This window comes from Pantherophis guttatus, chromosome 4 (genome assembly GCF_059756535.1).
Source record: "Pantherophis guttatus breed Tessera chromosome 4, ASM5975653v1, whole genome shotgun sequence".
NCBI lineage: Eukaryota > Metazoa > Chordata > Lepidosauria > Squamata > Colubridae > Pantherophis > Pantherophis guttatus.
In genome coordinates, this window is record NC_142066.1 from 114,684,498 (window position 1) to 114,709,331 (window position 24,834).

The window sequence follows — 24,834 nt, forward strand, 5'->3', positions numbered from 1 at the left end:
CATCTCAAACAGATTGCTATTTTCATAAAATAACACTGTAGGAAAATACAGGGATGTCAAAAAGAAATGAATATGTCTCACAAAATCCATTGACTTTTATATCTATGCTCTGCCTGCCAACTATGTAAAATCTGACATGTCTTGTGTAAATCAGTGATTTGATTCAGGGAGACCTAAATTCATGACTCTGTCTCTTGAACAAGGATGATCCTTTCTTACTGGTTTTTTTGCCTTAAGGCGGAGATGTCAAACTCAATTTCATTGAGGGCCCCAATCAGCATTATGATTGCCCTCAAAGGACCAGTTGTAAATCCATGTAAGACTATGACAACTCACAGCAGCCAGGTTGGTGTGGCTGAGTAGGCATGCCTGGGTCGTCACAGCTGGGTCACCGCAACTAGATGGGCACGGATGGGTGGGCATACCTCCTCCTCAAGGCTGCTGTGCTTGTTCTCCTTGGCCAGGTTGCTCATGGTAGGTGCAGGAGGGCAAAGTGCATGGGTCAGAGGGAGGGCCACTCTCTCTCCATGCAAGGAGACCCAGATTTGTAAGCAAAGTATCCTTAACAATAAGATAGGGGACCACCAGGACAGGACAGGAGGAGGGGGCAAGGGGCCAGTGGGTAAGGCCAGACTGGCAAATGGGTATAGAAGTGGTGGAGGCACTGGTGGCAGGCATAGCACTGCTGCTGGGTCTCTAATATGCACTGATCTACAACAACTTCATGGCGGCCACCCAGCACTGGAATCCTACAGGCTGACCATGTTTGGACCCAGGTGGCCACTACAAAGCCACAGCCCGCAAGCACCTCCCATTCACTGGGGATGCCAGCCCCCGCATGCTCACCACCTTCCGTGCACATGCCCGGGGGAGCACCAAGATGGGTTGGGCCAGAGCCAAGGAGGCACAGGCCAGCCCCTTGCTGTCTCCAGAGTGACCCTATTGTGGGACAGATCTGGCCCGTGGGCTTTAGGTTTGACATGTCTGCCTTACAGCTTTATAGATAATTCTTGTTTAGCAACTGCCTAATTTAGCAACCATTTGCAGTTGTGAGAGTGATGAAAAGGTAACTTTATGATCCACCCTCACATTTATGAGCCTCACAAATCTGTGAAACAAAGGAAAGCTGAAGAAATATCATAAGTGCAGTTGCCACTTGGCATCTGCTTCACTTAATGACTGAGTTATCAGTCCCAATTGTGGTCCATAAATGAGAATTATAAGGTTCACTATAGCTCCATACATATAATAAATGGAAATCCAGTAGATGATAGTAAAAATAAAACATATTTTGAACCTACAAATAATTTCAGAAATGAGGTCTCTTAACAGCTGAGTTGGAAATTTTTTACTTGAAACAAATCAGTATTGAATAGGATAAACAAAGAGAGATTTGACCTATACTAAACAAAATGTTTCCTTGTAGTAATTTTGCTGATATTTTGCCAAGGATGGGAGGAATATGTTGATCTCTTTTCAACTCATTTTAGGTGCAATTTTAAAAGTAGATAATAGAATTTGCTAATTTTACCTTTTAAAAATGTAACATAACATATAGCACAAGTTTATTGCCCAGTATAAAGGTATTCTTCAAACTTAATTTTTTTATGAGAAAGCAGAGGTATAAAGATTCCTGTTTTTGTTTTTGTTTGACAAATTATAATAAATAAATAAAATAAGAATGTGAAAAACAGGCAAGAGATTTACCACCATAAATTTCCATGATATAAGTGTCTCATCTGACAATGGAGTACTCACTAGAATTCTTGTGTTGTGACCTTACTTCGAATAAATGTTACTAATCAGACTAACTAAAACGTCTTCATTGGATTAAATGTTTCTAATCCAGACTCTCAGCTGGAAAGTCTGACAGGTCTTTTAATATAATGTTATTTCTTTCCTAGTGTATTCCTGAAAGTGGAGGATCTGATTTTTTTTTGATCAACTAAGTCTTGATACATTTGATTGTGATAGCCATTCATGACTGACCTGAGTCTCAAAGAAAGTGATTTGTCCCAAACTCATCCAGCTTATTTTCATGGCTAAGGAAATACTAGAATTCACAATCTTCTGGTTTCTAATCTGGTGCCCTAGCCACTAAACCAAACTGTCTTCCATAATTTTAGTGTAATAAATGCATTTATTTATTTCACTAAACTTATAGCCTATCCTGTTTTAGTGGAGCCTGAGCAGGATTTAATGAGGTCAAAGCAAACAAAATTTTAAAAAGTAAAATAATATGATAAAAAGATCAACAAGCAATCATAACATGAAACTGACAAAATTAAGGGCTATGCTGAAAGAAGATTGATTGAATCTCTTTATAAAATGTGACCAACCCTGGGACTAGGGCAGTGGTGGGTTGCTATCAGTTCTCACCGGGTTGGGCGAACTGGTAGCAGCGGCGGGAGGCTCCACACACCTGCCCAGATGCTTCTGCGCATGCACAGAAGTGCCGTGTGTGCATGAGCACATGCATGCGCACAAGTGAACTGGTAGCAATGGGATTTGGAACCCGCCCCTGGGCTGGGGCTGCCTGGTAGGGGAGTTTATTGCACAAAATAGAGATTGCTACTTAGCAGGCCTGTTGCTTAATCCATGCTCCATGAACCTCACAAGGAAAGAGAATCTGCAATAGCTCTACCTTGATTATTGGAAAACATAGACTATGATGGATTTCCCTATAATTCTTACCTCTAATATTACTTCAATACCACTGCAGAAGAATTCCATCACCATCTTGAAAAAATACTCATGCAAATATGTACTGTATTGTATTATACCATTTAATTCTCTTATTTCAATTTTTATTGGAAATCTGAAAGGCTGCAACAAAAGCTGACCAGGATCTCAATTATCAGGATCTGATTCCGAAAATCTTGGAGCAGGGATTTTAATTGATACTCTTCAGATGTATTGAATCATATACTTACTATTTCTTGGTTTGGATTGCATTAAATTTTAGATTTTTCATGTTGATTAATGATTATCCTAATTGATAAAAATCTCCTCTGTTGGTGATTCTACAACAAGGCTAGACTAAATGAACTGATAGGTATTTTTAAAAGTCGATAAAGTGATTGGACGGCAAAAAATCTTGGTTGATAATTTCATGCCCATCAATAATTGTTTTTCAGGAAATAATATGGAATGTGAGCTTTGTACAAAACCCAAGGCTTTGAAATAACTATTTATTATTATTTTTAAACATTAGCCTGTAAAGTACACTAGGAGGAAATTTATCCTTGTAGAAATCTGGATTCTGAGCCACATATATGTGGCCTGTCACAATAAGCTGGAGATTTACTTGATTTTTCAGTTTCTGATATTGTTGATTTGCGACACCTGCTGATTTGCGACACCTGTAAGATAATGGATATTTTTTAAAGTCTTGTTTTTAAAAATGATGCATTTTATGTGTGTAATATATGAGTAAAACAGTAACTCAATCAACTAAATTTAGTCCTTTCATCATAAAAGAGAGAATAATTTGTTAAGTAGATATATTAATAAACAAGGATCACAGTAATATGTATTATTGCTTCGTCACCTTGCTAACTTTAAGATACATGAATTTCAGAATTCTGATATGATATTTATATAGAAAACGTTTTATCATGTAAATGATATGAAAAGACCTAAGGATTAGAAAACCCCAAAGAAAACCTCTGAACCAAAGTATCCTTGTGGTTTTGTTAGCATCACAAAACCAATAAGAGAATTATAGACTTTTTGTTTAATTTACCTGAAGACCTCACATCTCATGATTCCATTTACATATGTACAAGCACAATTCTAATTAATTATGGCTTTCATTTCTGGGTTGCAAAAATGTGGTCAGCCATTAGATGATAGCAAAGAAAAACAGAAAACTCAAATGTTTTGCTGTCATCTTGTGGTCATTTGGAATTTTGCAACATAAATAGCTGAACCCATCTAAAATGCCATTCTACCATAATTCTGTTCACATTTTCTAATTTACATTTAATGAGAGTAAATTTTATTTATTCAATGTGTCGTGTTCCTAAATAGGCACGTGTAGGATTGCAATGTTAAACATCTGTTTATGGGCATTTCAAATCTAAACTTGTGTTCTGGAGAATGTTTATCATAGTACAGCATAAACTTTATATCAATTTGTTAAACAAGAAATCTCTTTCCATAAACATTCATAGAATGTATCCAACCAGCAAATCAACATCAATGGAAATGCATATTTGTTTGCTGGATGAAATTGTTGCTAAGAACAAATGTAAAATTGGTATTGTGGCAACAACTGACCGAGGCAACATACTATTTTTTTGTGTATAGTCAAACTGACAAAAAGTGGGTGGGATTAAACAAATAAAGGAAACAAGTGCATCAAAGTAAGCCCTTATAACAATTTTAGGCATATATTTACACATTTGTCAAGAAAGGAAGGAATGCAACACAAACTTAGATTTTATCAAAAATTCTTTGGAGGGAAAAATCCGAAGTATTTCAGAGTGAATGAATACAAGTGCTGTTCTAGTTCTATGTATTGATTATTTACATTATTTTTTTTAACATATAAACTATTTGTTTACTATTACGCAAAGCTAATTCCTGAGTAAGAAAGGTCAGGACAACAATTTCAATGGAAGAGAATATACTGTATGTAGCTCAGGGTTGAAGAATGGCATTTTTGCTTCTCTCTGAGATTGGTTATTTGCTTCCAGGTATTTCATAACTAACCATGTAACAACCTTTCATTCAGTGCAAATGAATGTGGAGTTTGATCATTGTTTATATACAATAGCCAGATTTGGTGGAGTTATGGTTTTCTACTTGAGTAAGGTATTGTTTTCTGCCTGATTGTTTGTCTAGGTGTCTGGATATTAGCTCCTGAAGAGGATGTGTTCTTATCTTTTTGTTTCCTTCCTAGTTTTTTTATTGTCTCCTTCGAATGGTGTGTATATATGTGTTTTTTCTATTGTCTAAATACCAGGCTTCCAGGAATTTCTTAGCAAAATTAGTGGTTTGGATTTAGCTTTGTCTAAGGATAGTCATAGTTTTCCAGTTTGGTTAAGTTTGTCCATGTGTTGTGAGATTATGGAGTTTTCATTGTGTCTTCTGACAGCTAGTTACTATCATCTGCCTATCTGTCCTACATTGTGGACATTATAGTCCTTACACTGATGACTCTTATTTTTTCTTCTTCTTGGTCTATTGTGTCTTTTGGTATATTGGGTCTTTTGGTTTACTTGGAGGGCTTTAGTTAGTTTGTGTACTATAGTGATGCCTTAGAAGCAACATTTAAAACTTCACAACTTGCCACCGAAACACAAGAAAAAGCAGACAATCATACTACAGTCCAAAAGAAAACAAAAGCAGCAATAGACATATAAGAATAAACTATATTCACACACCAAAGAGATAAGAAAAAGCTAAGAAGCAAACAAAAAAGATCAGAACACATTCCTTCTAGCAGCCTACACCTAGATAAGTAGGGATTAATACCAGACAAACAATCAAAGAAAAAACAATACTTTAATCCAGAAACTACCAAGGAGAAAATTATACCCCCACCAAAACTGTCAAGTTATTTATATAAACAGGAAATAAACCCCCACACTCTCTAACATCGATAGTGTTACTTAGTTAGGTAATGAAATATCTGCAAACAAACAACAGAGTTCAGAGAGTACCAGATTCTAGAAAATAAAAGTTACTTTGAGTAGAGAAATAAACAAATATTTATTTTCTTCCAAATGAAGCTGCTTCATAAGAAGTAGAACTGTAAAACATAAAATTAGAAATTACTTATACAAATAATACATCTCTTGCTAGCAGTGGAAAATATAAATAATATGCGTTTAAGTAATGAGTTTTCTAATTCAGGAATTCAGGCAGAAGCATGCATATTTCTAGAACTGCTTTTGTCTTGAGGATTTTCTTTACATCAGAAGAAATATTTAAACACCAGATTATTTCTTTTTATACATATCCTTATACATACATACAGACAGACAGACATATACAGAGAGAGAGAGAGAGAGAGTACATACTCTCTTATGATGTCATATGTCTTTTAGAACTTCAGGAGGTTATCTCAGAAGGTATTTATACTTTCATTCTGCACTATGAAAGCCATAAGTATTCCTTAACTATGTAATTTGATTTACTGGATCTGCTTTGACAAATACAGAACTTGCATGGAACAAGTCTATCTCATTTTGAAGAAAGGTACAAATTGAACATTACATTCTTTTCTGATTGTATATTGTAATGATCAGCTAGATTCAAGTATCTGCATACCCTTTATCAAGTGGGCAAAAAGCATACAGATGTATAGTTTGCATTTATGCACTATGGGGACACACTTGAAACTCATTAAAAAATGTCACTCAAGACATCTGGTCAGTTGTCCTAATCCATATTGGGGGTTTTAGACTATTGCTATGCCCCCAATATGTTTTAAACATTGCCAATATGCTTTCTCAGCAGTAACAGCAGCATGTCCCTTTTGGTTTCACAGCCCACCCCCAGTGCTGGTTTTTATCACGTCACGTACCAGGCAAAATGAAAAGCCACATACTGTATCTCGTGTATCTGGCTAATGATATTGGTTGAACAAACCTTGTGTGATTAGGAACAGGGATGAATTGGCTTGGGGTCCAGTTCATCTTACGGACCGCAAAAGATTCAGCTGTCACTTGTGCCATGCAGCAGATGGACAGTTTGCATCCGATTGACAGTCCAGCGCCAAAGCCTTTAGAAGCTTTGGCAGCCCATTTGCCATCAGGCAGCAGACTTTGATGTCCTGCAGATGGTGGCCTCAGCCATCTTGCATTTGTGTCGTTGTGTCTGGTGCTGTTGTGCCTTCATTCCAAACACAGGAATGCTGCCGGTTCTGTCTCACTGCCTTTGGAACAGCCACACAACAACTGCACTTTTTTAAAAAATGGAGATAATTCTGTTTAGAATCCCTAATTGATGGATTCAGAGGCTGGAAATAATAAATAAATAAATAAATAAATAAATAAATAAATAAATAAATAAATAAATAAATAAATAAATAAATAAATAAATAAATTTATACTTATGTATATTGGATATTGCAAACATTTAAAGCCATTTCTTACTTCTATCTACATTAAAAATCCCAGAAATGTCTGTCAGAAACAACAAAACAAAGCGTTATTTTCTTCAGCCTCCGTCTAGAACCTGATAAATTTGCCTTCTCCTGAACAATAACTGTATAATCACCAATCCCATTTTTGTACGAACTAGGCTAATACAGCTTTCCTTGCATTTGTTTCATTCTACCTAGCTTACAGTGCAGAACAAAAGATTTTTTTTTCAGTGGGGTTCAGGCTAATCTTGGTCCATGAATAGCCTAGAGTAATCTGTTAGTATTAGAAGCCATGACTGGAGATCTCCCAGAATTGCTGTTTTCATATTTGGTCAGGTTAGGTAGGAATTCTGACTGGCACAATTAGGAAAGAGCCATGTCAGTGAATTACAGAAAAGACTGTGGTTTACTCTTCTAGGTAGGATCAGCCCAGAATTTTCCACCCCTTTTTTGCCATCTACTAAATTCATTTAAAAAAAAAAAAAACTCTCAGATGAGGAAGGAAGGAAGGAAGGAAGGAAGGAAGGAAGGAAGGAAGGAAGGAAGGAAGGAAGGAAGGAAGGAAGGATGGATATTCAGTGGTGTGTGATTTTCAGGCACTTTAAGGTAATGGAAAATATTTTGTGGGGGAAAATAGATGTATAAATTGTCAATTAATGTACACTGCTTACAGCCAGCAAACAAGGGGGGGAAAATAAACAGTTAATTAGGGGCTTTTTGAATCATTGTTATATATACGATAAATGCATCATTTGCAGGTGCTACAATGGTGAAAGATAACCATTATAATTACCAGTATTCAAAGATTCATATTTTTCCCTATGTAATTGATTTAGGATTATCAGTTTTCTTGTGGTTATACAAAAGGCCTGTCAAGGTATTTCACACGTGTTTGGCTCATGCGTGTTCCAAAAACAAGTCAAATGCTGTTAATTTTTTCCTGAAGCATAGCTGGAGGTATTGTGCAGAAAACAGGCCAAGCTTTACCTGTTCCTTTGCCTTAATTAAATTGCCTTACTTATTTTTCTTATTTTTCCTCTCTTGTTCATTTCCTACCATTCTCTTCCTCTTCCTCCTTTTCTTCTCTGTCTGTCTGTCAGTCAGTCTCTTCCTTTTCTCTCGTTTCTCTCTTTCTTTGTTAAAATACATCTGTGATTGTTGACTGCCCCAGATTATATCTAAGTGAGGAGTGGGAGTACTTGCACCTGGTACAGTATATGTCGTTTAACAATACATATCATTACATTATTTACAGCTCATTTTGTGTTATTCAATAGTAAACTGCACATTAACCCTTGGAGAGCCTGCATAGAAATATTCCTGCTCTCCATAAAGAGATGCCCCCCCCTGCTCCCTTTCCTTTACAGCCCAGAGAAAGATGAAAGGAACAACATCTATAGCTGAGTTCATAAACAGGGCAGCCTGTTCATTACAACCAGGAGAGTTACCTGGGCTGCTGAATTTCTCTCGCAGGAAATCTGTTTCATAATGATATTCTTTAGCATGCCCCACTTGTACTTCTGCTGATAACACAGGTTACAAAAGGGACTTGGCACCAGAGTCAATTAATGTCCTGGCTTTTTAACCTCTTTTATTGGAGTACATTCGGCACTGTGGGGACCTCACTATTATGTTGCTGGCAATACAAGGACCCTAGTGATGCAATTTCATACAATCTGAGCCTTGTCTTTAGTTCAGAGAAATAACACATCATGATCTGGCCTCATTAGGACTGACTCAGCAGCCTCACTTCCACGGGACAATGGTGCAATTTGAGTTGAAAAACGCACAGAAACTGGTCTTTTCTTCCTTGTTCCCTGTGTCCCACACTTGATCAGAAGTGACAGATTTTCCCTGAGTTTTCATCTCTGAAGCAGAATACAATTCTAGCTGAGCACAAGCTTACACAGAAAGGCATATAGAGAAGACGATGACTGCCTATATTCTCCTAGAATATAACAATTTTTTCCCTCAGCAATGTAGATGGGGGATTTTTAGCTCTTTTAGGGAAATAAAAATCTGCACAGTGCAATGATTGTACCATTAGACATTCCATAATTTATTATTTTCCTTCATTCAAAGAAAAATGGATTTAAAGTACCATTTTAGCTCTTTGAATAAGGCTTTTGCAGTTAAAATAACAAAAAGATAGTAAGCAAAGATATCAGTGGTAAATTCCCATTCTAAGCATATCCTGAACTACAACGGTTCTTTTCAGTGTTGCTGGATACAGGCTGTTTGCAGGAGGAGGTAAAAGAAGTGATAGAGGAATCTGAGAGAATTATAAATCGAAAAGAGCAATATCTGAATGCTCAATAAAATTGCATGAATGATGCTGGATGATTGTATGTCTATAACCATTCGGATAATTGCAAAAAGTGGGAATGTGGAAATAAGTCTTAAATTGAACTGGAAAATGTTTACTGCTGGAGCAGGAAGGGGAAAAGATTGGTAGGATAATATTTACAACATTTTCAAACATTTCTTTCAATGTTTGATATAATGACTTGTCTCTAAAAGTAGCATTCTCTTCATTGATGTGTAGCAACAACCTCTCTGACTCCAATTATTTCTCAAACACATGGCTTACCATTATACCATTTGTAAAAAATTTGCACAGACTGCACAATAGAGAGTGTATTAATGGCATAGCAAATACAGAAAGAGACAAGGAATCCATATGGCTATTCATAACCTTTAAATACTCACCAATATCTGTGTTGCTGAATTAATCAGTCTCATGATTATCAGCATTTTAGCTGCATTTTGTTAGTAATTAGCTTGATAAATTAGCATCTGCAATATAAAACTTGACATCTCATTGTTGTCTCCGCTTTATGCTAACTGCAGAAAAAAATTGCAGCCTACTTGATAATAAAATTATCATTTCTCATATAATATAAATAGATGAAAGGAACCAAACTTTGACACACTGGATATTAGACAAATAAGTATCTCCTTTATATTCACTGAGCTGAGCATCATAGCCTACTAGTTCATAACACAAACTTGAGTAAACGTTATTTTAAAAAATAGTATTAGAATGTTTTCACTGTGGGCTGCTGTGCTTTGTGAGCAAAATATAAGCTCAATTAATTCCTTTTCAGTGGAAGGAGATGGGAAAAAGCTTTAAACCAAAGGGACTGAATAAATGGCAGCTTTTAAAATTCATTTACACAAGCTGGGTTACTTTAAGAACAGGTGAAAAACTGAACATTTCTCACTTTTATTTCTCAGACCTATACTTATAAAAGGAGCTAAGGATTTCTAACATTTTACAAACCAATTTCAGAAAGCATGGAAAATCATCTTTAACAGATGAGCATTTGAAGGCATTCTAGATAAAAATTTCTAACTTCCACATTAATGGAAATCGGAGCTAGGTATCTTCCCCTGAAAATGCTAAAAATATAATAATTACCCTGTACAGATGTGCTGTTATAAATGCATAATTCCCTGGCATTTTCTTCGGCCATGGTTGCCACTATAGAAAACAGCAGTAATAGAAACATCCCTATTAATCTGAATTTGCGATATTCTCTACAATGTATATTACCTTTCTGTTGCCTACAACCTTCTGCCAGGATTTCTTTCTTTCTTCTTTTTTTTTAATCCCCTTTTTCTAGGAGATACTTCGGGAGGAATATACCATGAGAACAATACACAGCTGCTGCTGTATAGAGATATCTAATTGTCAATATTGTGGAATTTCTACAGCTTATTACTTGCATTCAGTCTAATTCTGGGCAAATTGCCAGTCACTTCAGGGATGTTCAAGTGAGCCATAATACACGTGATTCGACATCACAGCTTTAAGATACCCGACTGTTTTCCCTCTGGCCAAGGAATGTGTGTACCAATGCTACCAAGTGAAAGGGAAGAATCTGATGACAAATAAAATAAAATTTGTATTTTTTTTTCAAGTGGGCTGCATTTCAAGCCCAGATGTTAGTAATGAAAGATTCAATTTAAGGATTTAAATTACAAATAAATAAAGTATGAAACAGATGTGATTTTTAAGTTCAAATTATCCAGGAAGAAAAATATCTCTGTGCATGACAAAGTAATGGGGATTGTCTTGAGAGACTGTTGAAAACAATCTGCTATACTAGATACACCCTTAGGACAGGATTGGTTTGGAATGGGAAGGACTGGTGGAGCTCGTCATTAAACAAAAATTCTGTTTAATAAAACTTTATAACCGTGATTAATCCTTTGAGGCCCTAAAGGAGTTTGCAGCTTCTGATAAACACATTTTCCTTGTTTGCAATGGTAATAATATTTTGAATTGAATGGAATCTGAACAAAACCTTTTTTTAAAATTGAAAAAAAAAAAAGACATCAGGAGGAAGAACTTGCCAGTACAACTTAATGTAAAAATTACAGAGTCACAAAGGAAGAAGGGACCACCCACAAAGAGAATTTTAGGCGGTATATTTAATGATATATTTTCTTGTTCTTCTACAGTACAAACAATAGCTTTCTATGAAAAAAATGAAATCCTTCAATCAAGAGGCAAAGATGTTAGTATTCTAGCACATCTATGTGTCCAAATGAGACTGTACTTTATTTGCTTAAAACTTCAGATTGGGCAGAAGGTTGAAGTGCAGTATAATTGCATGAAAAACTTACCTGTACTTTTCTGGTGGTGTCGAGATTTATCTCTCCCTCCCTTCAAATAAAATATCTTGCATAGTAGCAATTCACAGCTACCAGTACTATGATAAAAGTTGATTCTAAAAGCAATATGGGATATAAAATTGGGAGCAGATAATTATTTCAAGTCTTTCCATGAACATGCTAGTTCTACTCTTCCCAATGCAGTAAGATGTTAGTCAGCATTCAGTGGTTAAAATATTAGTCTAGGCCAGTAATGGCTAACCTTTTTGCTGTTGCATGCCAAAAGCAGGGGGAGTGCGGGGTGGTGGTGTCCCGCTCGTGCGTTCCCACACCCATAATTCAATGCCCCCACACATGCGCATGTGACACACACACACCCGTGCTTCCTCCGCTTTTGGCACGCAACAGCAAAAAAGTTACCAGTGAGCCCGGTAGACCCATTTTTCACCCTCCCCAGGCTCCAGAGGCTTTCTTCGAGCCTGGGGAGGGTGAAAACGCCCTCCCCCACCCTCCCGGTGGCCAGAAATGGCCATTTCCCAACTTCTGGTGGGCCCAGAAGGCCCAAAAATCAGCTGGCCGGCACAGCATGCGTGCTGGAGCTGAGCTAGGGTAACACTCGTGTGCCCACAGATATGGCTCTGCATGCCACCTGTGGCACACGTGCCATAGGTTCGCCATCATGGGTCTAGGCTGATCCTATCTCATCCACAGAAATTGTCTTTGTGTCTGCTTTCACATGTCTGCTTTGACTTTCAACATATTTGCCTTCCAAAAGCCTGAAGCCTAACATAAATAAGGACATTAGTTGAATATTAGGCCCGTTTTATTTCTAGGATTGGGGAGTTGTAGAGAAGAGCTTATGTTTATATAGGGGTAGTGGCCAACTAACCTCTGGAATTATATTTGGAAACACCCCGGTAAGCAGTGTAGTTCTCAAATTACATTGGAAAACTTCAATATTGCCATCACCATTCAATTGCTACCTTCATGATCAGTTGCAGCAGCCAAGGAGCCTTCAGAGCAACCTCAAGTAGAATGAATTGCAGAAATCAAATAGGAAGTGAATGAGGCAACAATGATTATAAGCAGGATCTCTGAGGTGCAAATATGTAACGTCCCCTTGACAGGGGTGAAATCCAGCCGGCTCGGGCAAACCGGTAGTGGCGGCTGCGGGAGGCTCTGCCCATCTGCATGGACGTCATGACATCGCCTTTTTTGTGACATTTTAAGCCTCTGCGCATGTGCAGAAGGCTTTGCACATGCACAGATGGTGTGCATGAGCAGAGCGCGCAACACACAGCATGCACACATTGGCGAACCAGTAGGGAAGGTAAGTAAATTTCACCCCTGCCCATTGGCCAAAGTTGCTAACCAATACTACATCAGGAAATGTGACTCGTCTAGAATCAAAGATGGACTATGCCTATAATCATGAGGTTTCTCTCTGCAGAATTGTTCCATCTTACCAGCATTAAATCTGGCCCTGTTCTTCCCTATCCAGACCATAACAGTCTCCAGGCACCAGGGTAGAACAACAACTCATGTTCAGACCAAGGTCAGGATAGATAACTTTGCCTCTAACTATTTTTAAAAAATTCTTATGACAGTTACTCCTATTTTTCTTCCCAATTGCATAAGAATTTATTCAGATAGCAAACCATTTCCATATCAGTTGGAATTTTTCTTTGGTGGTGTTTGTGTTAATTGTTGAAAATAGTGTAAAGTTGAGTTCCTATTGTTGTTTTCTGTTACTACCTTTCTATTACTCTGAAATGCAATGTAATAAAGTCACACATAAAGACTTCCCCCTTGGTGACGTCCCTTGGCATTTACTAAGACTGGATACTTAGAAGGCTTCACACTGCTAGAAAGATGATAGTAAAGTAAAAGAAAAGAAATACTCCATGGCCACCTCTTAAGTAAATGGAAAAACACCTCACTCTATCCATGAGAATGTCATTAAAATTCTAATCTCTCTTGAATTATTCAGAAAAAAGAAATAAATAAACCTAAATATGACTGACCCTTATGTCAAGGTACTCTGAATTATTATATTGTTAGTTGTCACATCTAACTATAAAGCAAATGTAGACTATAAGCAATGTAGTTTAAAAGATCTTGTTGCAGCACCTTAAGGACAAATAAATCTATTACAGCGACAAGTGGAAATATATCCATTGATCCTTAAGCAATACCTCAATCATTGGAAGTTGGTTGGCATATACATTTAAAATAAAATAAAATAAAATTAACACATGTTATAATTGATTTGTCTCTTTTTAATGTGATAAAGGATTCAACACTGATTTCATTCTAAAATGCACAAAAAACTTTCTCATGCATGAAGTAGATCTTCATCCAGCCCTGATAATTATCAACTCATTATCAACTAATTTTGCATGTGCAAATCAATCAACCCAATGGCTTCTGGATACCACATGTTGTATAACTAGCATTTTGAATCCATATCTATGTCCTTTTCTCACATTTTCTAGCAGACATTGGTTGATTTATTAAATCCAATAAAAAACACAGATTAGATTCCGTAATTTTGAAGCTTTTCCATCTCTGTTTTATAGGGATTAGGGACTATCTTAATCCTTATTGACACACACTATTTTTGTTGAAAGCCTTATTTGGCAACACAGTTGATTTGCCAAACTTCCTAGCTATAGATGTGTTTAAGCAGAACATTTTGTTCTGTGAAAGAAAATCTTTATTCTGTAAATTTACAAACATTGGAGCAGCTCACCAAACCACAGTTTCACATTCATGGTCAAAAATCATCATAAGACACTGTCCAATCTTTACAATGTTGCATCGCTTGTAGATTTCATGACACTGCTATATAGCAAACAACTCTTAACTAACCATTTGTTAGTAATGTTAAATGTTTAGAGGAACCAGGCCATAAGATAAATAAAAAGTACGGGAAAAGGGTTTGTTATGTTTCTATCATTTGTTTGATTGTTAAAAGGAACAATGAACAATAATAATGAGCCATCAAGTTCAGTGATAGAGCATATGCTTGGTTTACATAAAGTCCCAGATTCTGTCTCTAAATAGGGCTGAAATAAATTCCAGCCTGAACCCCTGGAGAGAATCTGATAGTGCATGACAATAATATTGTCGTACAGCAAAGCAGCTTCCTTTGTTCCCATAGCAAAAGTGGTGAAATAATTATTTCATCATATCTGTTGATGGCACCGAATTTCATAATTTCTTGTTTCAAAATACAAATATTGGTACATATTCTTACCTTCTACACGGAATAAATATCATATTTATTCCGTGTAGAAATATTTGATGCTTTCAGCCCAGTTTTAATATAATTCAATGAATTCCAGCTTTCCATCATGTGCTAGCTATTCAGTGTTGGGGGCAGCAAGGCAGAAAGCAGACTGAGTATCTCTCTTTCTACACCAGTGTGAGCCAGAAGCCCTGGAAAATGTTAGCTTCCCAAGACACCTTTAATTCATATAATCATTATGAATTATAATGTGAGCCAGGAGTTCTGGAAAATTGTCACAGCAGCATTCTGGGCATCAGGTGTGAGGAGAGAAAGAGGTCAACTTTCTCTTTGCTGCCCCCAGCATGAAATAGGAGGAAAGCAATATTTCCCAGTGAATTTGCTACTATTGTAGCTGCCATGATGGAACAAGAGACAAATATATTTTTTTCTCAGCCACTTGAGAAAGGGAATACAATAAATGTAATTAAGAAAGGGTAGTCAATTCAACAGTAAACACTTCCTTTAACTTTTGCAAGCCTTATATTAAGGGTGAAATTATGTCTAATTTTATTTTCTTGTTTACAGAAAGTCTCATAGTAATATTGTAATATAGTAATCACATGCAATATATAAACACTTTTTTCATTCCAACATATCTCTGTATTTCTATAGATAAAATATCATATCTATGATTGCATAGACATATGCATCTGTTGTATCTGTGATATAATAACCATATGATACAAAGAGAGGGAACAAATTATACTTCAATAGATAAAAAAGCATAATATAGCTTTAACTTTTCAATAATGAAGGTATGCTTGATAAATCCATAGTTCATTCTAAATGACAAGTCTCAAACTTTTTTTGTCTATAACTCAAAATTATATTCGTGTCCTTAAATTGTATGACTCATAGGCAACTACATGGATGAGATTGATGGGAGGGAGTGTCGAAATGTGCTTTATATGGCAATGCAAATTCCATCCTCTATGTATTGTATGAAGCATTGCAACACAAGTACAAAGGAGAAATGTGGGTTTATATTGTATGATTCTTCATTTGGGTGTTGTAGTGTTTAGGGTACCTACATAACCCTAACAAATGTCAAACCAAAATAGAATTTTAATAGATCCTGCCCATATTATATGCATAGGCTTCACATTCACCCAATTTACAAATTTTATTTGAAGTTTGGAATTGTTACATAATTGCCTTTATTGGAATGATAGCACACATCAAATATAATGGTGTACAATGTAAATAACACATGTGCAGTTTTCCATTCCCCTTTGAGGTAAGCAATGATAAGAAAGTACAGGGAAAAAGTACGACATAATGAGCAGAAGAAATTAAAGTCAGGAGATGAAGAAAAGAAAATTAGTTCCATCAATATTATATTCTATGCCTTCACATATCTTTCAGTTCATTCCACAGCCATACATCAATTCATACTTTGCTTTTTATTTTTTAAGTGACTCAAACTAATTCAAATACAATATCAATCAGTATTTGGCACATATCAGTTAATATACCACCCATGAGACCAAAAGCCAGGTTAACCCCACAAGAGCTAGCATTTCTAATATTGCCTTGTAAATCAGCATATTATTGCTTATATCTCACAGATTCAGAGATACGTGCTGTTTACTGACACATGCACAACCCACATGGCAATAGCAAATATTAACAGTATAAAATCTATCAATTTAGTAATTAAGGCATCTATTATATTCTAATTGTTATGTATGTTTAAATTGTCAGACTGCATCTCTCCTGATTACCATCCCCTGCCACACCAGAGAAAATTAAAATAAAGAGGAGGGGAGCTTGCAGCATTTATGCCAGCCATAAGTCCTTTGTGTGGATTAGATAAGTCCTTATTTTTGTCAGTCAGGCAACTTTTGAGTGAAAAGAAAAGCTGTAGCGAAAGAGATGTCAAGAACATATACTGCTTCGTTTCCTTCCTTCCTTCCTTCCTTCCTTCCTTCCTTCCTTCCTTCCTTCCTTCCTTCCTTCCTTCCTTCCTAAGTAACCTGGTTCTAAATGTGTATAAAACAAAGGAAATCCTTGTAGATTTTAGAAAGAGCTGGTATAGTCATATTCTGCTCAGTATAAGGATGCAACTGTAGAGGTGGTCAACATCTAGGGGTGCAGATAACTAACAATCTGAACTGGTTTCTCAATATGTCATCCTTGGTCAAGCATGCAAACCAGCATCTGCATTCTATGTCGGATGAGAAGAGCACATCTTTCTCCTTCTGTCCTGGCCACTTATTACAGAGGATAATTGAGAGCGTTTTAACGAACTCCATCACTGTTTGGTTTTATGGCAGCAGCGCCTCAGATAGAAAGTCCAGAGAGTGGTAAAGGCAGCCGAGAAGATAGGAAACTTGCTTCCTGTTATTCAGGATATTGCTTATAAGCGCTATGTGGTTAGAGCTCAAAGCATTGTTAGAGACCCCACATACCCACTTTACAGTCTGTTTTTGTTGCTCCCCTCCGGGAGGAGGTTTCAAAGTATTTCTAGCAGAACTCCCAGATTCTGTAACAGCTTTGTTCCCTATGCCATCCATCTGGTAAACTCACAAGATTAGTTTTTCTTGCCATGTACATGTATACATCCAAGCTAGACTATGTTGTTTCTCTATGTCATATAATATATGTGGGTATATGCATAATTTTTTTAAAATTTATTTATTTAGTCATGTTTATGTAGTGTATGTTGGAGGTCACCCTTTGAGAGCTCTATGCAACAAAATTTCATCTTAATGTATGCCAATTAGTGTACATTCAAAGTGACAATTTAAAAAATTATTCTATTCTATACTTCTATTCTTTTCTTCCTTCCTTTCCTCCCTACTTCCCTCTTTCCTTCCTTCCTTAAGATGGGGCAACCTTAGAGATTGATGGCATCTGATCATGGCCCATTTATTTATTCTAAATTTTATCTTCCCTTTCAGTGACCATACTGAAGATTTAGGAGATGCCCTCAATTCCCTCTTGTTTGCTTGGTGTTTTCAGAATAATACAAGACACTACTGATATTTGAGAAAATATTTTTTTACTTTCCAATATGTTCAATAAAGCAGCCATATTATATTTTTTAATGTTGAATTTAAGGATCAAACTCCATTAGCCAACAAATCTGGAAACTCTAAAAATAAGATCCTATTTTCTTATTCAAAGTTAATGCAAGTTGAAGTCAATGCTATAATGAAACCCTAGCTCTTTTTATTTCACCACTACTTAGAAAGGCTAAAATAAATAACCCCTTAGCCCTATACGTGGAAGTTTTATCATCAGATAAATGCATTGCTTATGATTTTTATTAGCAAGATGCCAGATAAGCTTATTATGCATGAAATGTTATAAATAACAGCAAAACATTCACACGATCATGTTATGGACATCAAAATGGATGTTAATGTATTATATTTAATGAAATTAAAAATGCATAGACGAAACATTTTCAGGACTTGTAATCTGCAATAATGGGATACCCCATATAAACTAGAATTCAAATATTCCTTCAGAAATCTCTCCCAGCTTTTTATTGACTCAGCCCCTGGTTTATATAATCTGGTTCTAGATGAAGAACCAGATTACCAGAAGAATCTTCATATTTGATACAACTGATAGACATTTTAAATATTTATTCATTACTTTTCAGTTGAAGCCATAATGTTAACGTATTTAACAGTGTTATATCAATTTGGTGTCAAAATTATTTGCCTAGTGAATTTTAATGGGGATTTAGAAAAGGAATCATTTTGGAACAATCCAAACTTAAATCTCACTCTGGAAAAATCAGTAGAGAGGAGGAAAAGTCAGAATGAAGAATCCTGAACAGGATCTGGTAGTTAGAAGAATCAAAGGAAATGCTACAGAGAAAGATGTCAAAAACAAATACTGTCAATTTCCAGGTAGACTACAGAAGAAAGAGGCACAACAGGGATATAATGTCTGAAGTATAAGCAGACTATAACCTGGCTAAAACTGAGAAATAGGGAAGCATTTCATAGAAGAATAGATGTACCTCTCCTATCATCAGCCATTCAGACTTTTTAAAGATACATTGTGGCAATAAGAATATGTAATTGCTTATAACATTATGAATCATTTATGGTCTCCTTGTTAACACAATTCCTATGAAATGAAAAAGCTATTGCCACAGATAGAATCAGTAAAACCATATCTTAGATAAGGTAGGCAGATAGTAGTATTCTGAAGTCAGCATAAAAATTATGCCCTCCCATTTGCTAAGGGCCTCCTTGAATCCTGAAGAACAGTCTGTTATGAGGCAATTTCATGTGTACTGATATGGTTAGCAAGGTTACAGAATTACATGCTGCTAGGTCACTTCTGGGGCATAGTAAGTCATAGCAGTCATCCCCATTTGCATGACCCTTTAGCCATGTTGGCTAAGAATCCAGGGACCTATCTGAAGTCCCAGTACATCTGGAGGAGTTTACATAAAAAAGATTGATTTGATATTGCTCCAAAACAATAGGCAACATCCAAAGTTGTTGGGGACATTTTGCTGCCAAAGCATTTCTGGTATGTAAGCTCTTGTCATCCATAATATTTTACAGGACTTTTATATGTACTAATTACAATGTTTCTGCACCTTTAAAAATCAGTTTGGATCCAAACTTGAAGAACTTTTGACAGGGAATCAATTGAAATTTCCTCCTCCTCCACAATGTATTCATTTTTGTTTCTCAGTAACTTGACTTTCCAATGTTTTTCCCATTAACGTCTTGTTAATGCTGGGCAGGTGTTTCCCAGTGCAAGGCTTTCCATTAACACAATGTCAGTGGGACAAACACAGATGAGAGAAGGATTATTGGGAGCTATAGGGAACTGGCACCATATCTGAAGCTGAACTAAAAAACAGCATGTAGTAAAAATGTGCCTTTGGAAATGTCTACTGCAGAAGTTGGGAGCAAATATTAGACACAATTAAACTTCTTTATAGCCACCACCTTATATAAATGTGGGTGTCAAAACAGTTCTCACACTACTTATTTTGTTCAGTATCATATCTGAATCAGCAATTTTTTAAATGTTCAGTATATCTTTAAATGCCAATGCATAACAAGTATAGCAGGTGTTTAATTGTTGTTTAAATATCCACATTTTTCACATTTTACAATCACAATTAAAATTAAGCAATAACACCAAAGGAGTTGCGGTACATAGCAATAATACTTACCCATATAGTGAAATTGATAAGGATCCAAAGATAACGATGCCCAGTGTGATAACCCTGTGGTGACGGATTGCTATTCTGCTGTTAACAAGCAACCAAGAAATACTTATTTTTTCCTCTGAATTATCAGTTTGTTTCTAGCATGTGAGAACAATCACAGCCTTAAGGGAGGATACAATAGTTAGTATGGTATTAAAACACTTATAACTAATAAAAACACTAAATCATGCTAGATATGCAGCAGTGTGTCATTTCTATTTTAATAAAAAAGTACATTATTCTCTTCTCAAAATTGCAAAATTTTATTTTTTTATGCATTGGCAGCACAAACAAAAGATTAAAAAAAACCTAATAAATCTGTGCTTTCTGGCATTGTCACTTAGATAATTTTCTGCTCCTTGGGATAAAAACATGGGATAGAACTATCTCAAGATGGTTTGCTATTTAAAAAATAAAAATAAAAACCTTACATCTATTGTTTTCTATAGTTGATGGGGAAGTTGGGGGAATTGGAAAGAAACATTTGATTTTCATAATGTCTCTATAAGTGTTATGGGGAGATCTGAAATATGACTAGAAAATAGTTTGTGTATCTGTTTAACATGGAAGTAATGGTAATACTGTATATAGTAAGAGAGTAATTTAAATTGTGCAAACAGCAGTTTACTTTGGAAATGAGTGGTCAGACTTTACTATATTTGAAGTGTCACAATGAAGCTAAAATTTACAATGTACTGACATATTAGAAACTGAACATGGAAGAAAATGTGTGTTTGTTTCCTTGCTTCCTTCCTTCCTTGCTTTCCTCTTTCCTTCTAGTGTTGCCAGGTGTCCACTATTTGAGCGGACAGTCCGCTTTTTTCACATTATGTTCACTATTTTTTTTCACAAAATAGTGGACATTTTTTTTTTATTCAAAAGCTTTATGATGAAATGGTATGCATTTCATCATACCATAAAATCATACCATCATACCATTTCATAAAACTGTACAGTCTAAGAGAATAAGGATAGGAGAATCGTGTTTTGTCTTTTTTCATAAGTTAGAATGAGACAAAGATCAAATATCCATTGAACTCAATTCTCCGAAAAAATTAATGATGAAATTAAAATAAAAATATATTATAAAATTATGTACAGTTCACATTTTTAAAATGTATTGTAGCTTGTGTCGACTGACCTAAAATGGCGTCGAGTGATGAGAGTGACAGCGGTGAGATTTCGAATTCTTTAAAATGAAAGAGAGGAGTGTGCAAATACACCAAAGACTGGGAAGCTACTTTTGCATGGATTACCAACAACGAAATCGACAGAACAAATACGACGGCCTACTGTAAATTGTGTCAGAAATCGTTCAAAATTGAATATAATGGTATAAAAGCTGTCACACAGCATGCAAGCACAAAAAATCATTTAGATAAGGAGAAAATAGTTTCCAGGAACAAACGAATCAATTTGTTTTTCATTGTTAAAGACTCCTCTTTCAGTGAGAAAGTGACTGTAGCTGAAATGGCTGAAACTTACCATGGGATCAAACACCATATTTCTTTCCTGGCTCAAGATTGTGGTATTAAGTTAATGAAGCAAACTTTTGATGATTCAGAAATTGTAAAAAAGATGTCTTGTGGAAGAACCAAATCATCAGCTATTGTCAATGAGGTTTTATATCCTTTTTCTATTGAGTTGGTTCTCAATGATCTTAAAACTGGAATTCCATTTTCTCTCTCCACTGACGCATCAAACAAGGGAAATCACAAAATGTATCCCGTTGTTGCACAATATTTTACTTGTGAAGAAGGACTGTGTGTGAAAATTTTAGACTTTTACGAGGATTCTTTCGAAGATTCTACATCAATAAAAAAATCAGCTGTGTCGAGTTCTTAGTGATAACGAATTGGAAATAAATAATGTTTCAGCTTACTCAGCAGATAATGCATCGGTCAATTATGGAGTGAACAAATCTGTTTACCAAAAATTATTGCTGGAAAATGACAATATTGTAGCTGCTCATTGCAATAATCACATTTTACACAACAGCGCAAAAAATGCATTAAAGCAGTTATCTTTTGATATCGAAAATGTAGTGCTGAAGGTTTTTGCCGAATTTTGGAATTCTGCGAAGAAACGAGAAGAGTTGAAATCATTTTTTGAGTTTTGCGAGTCAGAATTCCATGAAGTTTTGCGCCATCTTCCAACACGTTGGTTAAGTTTGTTTAAAGCAGTCGAAAGACTTCTTTTAAACTGGATACCTCTAAAATCGTATTTTATTTCTCTTGAATGTGATGAGTGCCATAAGGTTATCTGGAACCTTATTTCGGATCAGGAAAATGAACTCGCAAAGGACGATGACCAACAATTTCAGAATTGTATTTATATTTCCCGCACTTCTTCATGTCAATAATGCAAGACACCCTACTGAAGCTGGAAAGCAAGAACTTCACATTATCATGTGTAAGCTGCATGATTCTTTGCAAAAAAAAATACGATGAGCAGTTTTTTGGAATGAAAGTTTTATTTGCCTTACGTAAAAAACATTTGCCTGAGAATGCCATGCAAAAGTTCAAGAAAGAAGCCATCAACGTGTATCAAAGCCATTGCGTACCTAGAAAAGTGGTATAATTTCACCGATTCAGTATATGAGACGCTAAGTTTTTCAATCTAATTGATCGCAATAATCCTCCAACTTTAGAAGAAATGACGAACATCTGGTTATTATCACCATGGCGAGAAGAACTTCCACCCAACACTCTCTTCAATGAAATTTCTGCCTTAGAAGAAGTTTATGTTCATCTGCAGGGCGATTCATCCCTTGATAAGTGGACGTACTTTTTCAAGAAAGAGCCAGCTCCGAGTTTACTGAAACTGTTCCAGTATTGTGCATCAATTCTGGTATCAAATGCAAACGTTGAACGAATTTTCAGCGTCATGGGAAATTTGTGGACTGACGAACGTAACCGACTGCTTGTATCAGTTCGAAGTGAACTTTGTATATTTTTTAATATTTCTCAACGTTGTACTGAAATTAAAGAATTATTCCTTAAACACAAAGAATTGATCAAAGCTGTGCAGTCAAATAAAAAATATACACGACAGCAAAGTAAAATATAATTTAATATTTTACATATTATTATATTTGATGTTTTGAATTTTAACTAAAGTTTTGAAGTGATTATTTTAATACGTGTTAAAATGTTTGTAAGAAAATATATAATTTAATTGTAAATTTTTTTTTTATTTTTTACTACTTAACCCCCCCTCTCCCCCCCCCCCCCCGCTTGTCCACTATTTTTTGGAAACAGACCTGGCAACCCTATTTCTTTCTCTAAAATGTAGGGGATGATACTTCCTTCTTTACATTGTAGGAAAAATTAAATATATCCACAAAACAGTAATGGCAAATACCAGCTAGCCTTCCCACACACTCAAATTCCCATTGCTCAGAATACAAATAGGTTAGAACTAGTATATCAATTATATAAAAGCAACAGAAAGATATAAGATATCGAAACAGATAATTTTCTAGATTTCTTGGAAATGCTACCAATTCCAAGCACATTTAAATTATTCATCTATGAAACAGGCCCATTAGAAATGTTCAGCTATAATATTTTATTTTCTTGATTTGATATGCCTTGGTAAGTATTAAGCCTTTCATGCACATCACTGAATGTTGTTGCACAGATTGGAAAAGAGCTGGTTTGTGGATTTTAAAGTTAGGGCCTTGAAGGATTTGCATTCCACATGTACTATAGCCAATTGTGAACATCTTAGCCACACAAGAGCAGAGAATATTCAGAATACATCATGAATTAACAGGTGCATAAAACTGGTGCAAGAGAAATATATATATATAACTAATGACAATGACAATGATTTCTGATATATTGGAGAAGAAATAAATGTAAGGATGGAAATGGCAAACTCAAACCAGTACCTTGTATCTTTTGCAGAGAACTGCAATGGGTAGTATAATAAGGCTAATATTTTTCTCATAATAACACTATAGATGTAGCGGAATAGAGGTAGGGTATTTATTTTCTTTGAACTTCTTTTACAAATTTGCAAGGCAGGTTGTCTTGTTAGTCAGTTGCAGCAAATAACCAGAGTCTTGTGGCACCTTAAATATTTTTTTTTCACATAAATTTCAGGCAGAAGCAAGATAGTCATTTGTCATGGATGTTTTAATCTGGATTACTGCACTGAAAAAAAGGAGGTGGACTCAGTAGGCTAATAGCCCTTTTAACTCTAAACTGCATGATCACATTCTTTACAAGATGGATGAAGTAATGTCCTGTGGGAAAGATTTGATGAGAATGTATAGTTTTAGAGAGATGGAGAATACACATGGTTGCTTTTAGGTTCATGAGATAGAACTACTAGATAATGAACATAAATAAACTGTCATGGGATAATTCAAGGAGCAGTACGTAAAATATTTTGAATTGAGATCATTTTAAGCTTATACAAACTCGAATGTTACAAATGTTCAGACCAGGACAGTAATTTAGTTGGTTTTGTACTCTGTTTGATTTCTGCAAAGAGGTTGTTAAACATTGAACAAGTCAAATATCTCATTTTTCCACAGTGCCTATAGAAACCAACAGCCTGTGTCCAGGGAGAAATGGAAGGAAACCTGGGAACACAGTCTGACAGGGATTGAACTTTGCATGT

At 35.8% G+C, this 24,834-nt stretch overlaps 2 long non-coding RNA genes across 5 annotated transcripts in view; one reads left to right on the top strand and one right to left on the bottom strand.

Moving 5' to 3' along the window:
- Positions 1-3,174: 3,174 nt before the first annotated feature.
- The window catches only part of LOC117655228 (uncharacterized), a 79,338-nt gene continuing 57,678 nt past the window's right edge, over positions 3,175-24,834 (bottom strand). For all 3 annotated transcript variants that reach the window (XR_004588597.3, XR_004588598.3, XR_004588596.3), the window contains exon 3: positions 3,175-3,362. This is a non-coding gene — a long non-coding RNA (uncharacterized LOC117655228). The remainder of the gene's footprint in view (positions 3,363-24,834) is intronic.
- Positions 6,113-11,104, top strand: LOC117655230 (uncharacterized). Of its 2 annotated transcripts, none has more exons than XR_004588601.3 (2): positions 6,113-6,207; positions 10,723-11,104. It is a non-coding gene; the product is annotated as an uncharacterized LOC117655230 (long non-coding RNA). The 2 variants fall into 2 exon arrangements; XR_004588600.3 differs by lacking the exon at positions 6,113-6,207 and adding an exon at positions 7,619-7,702.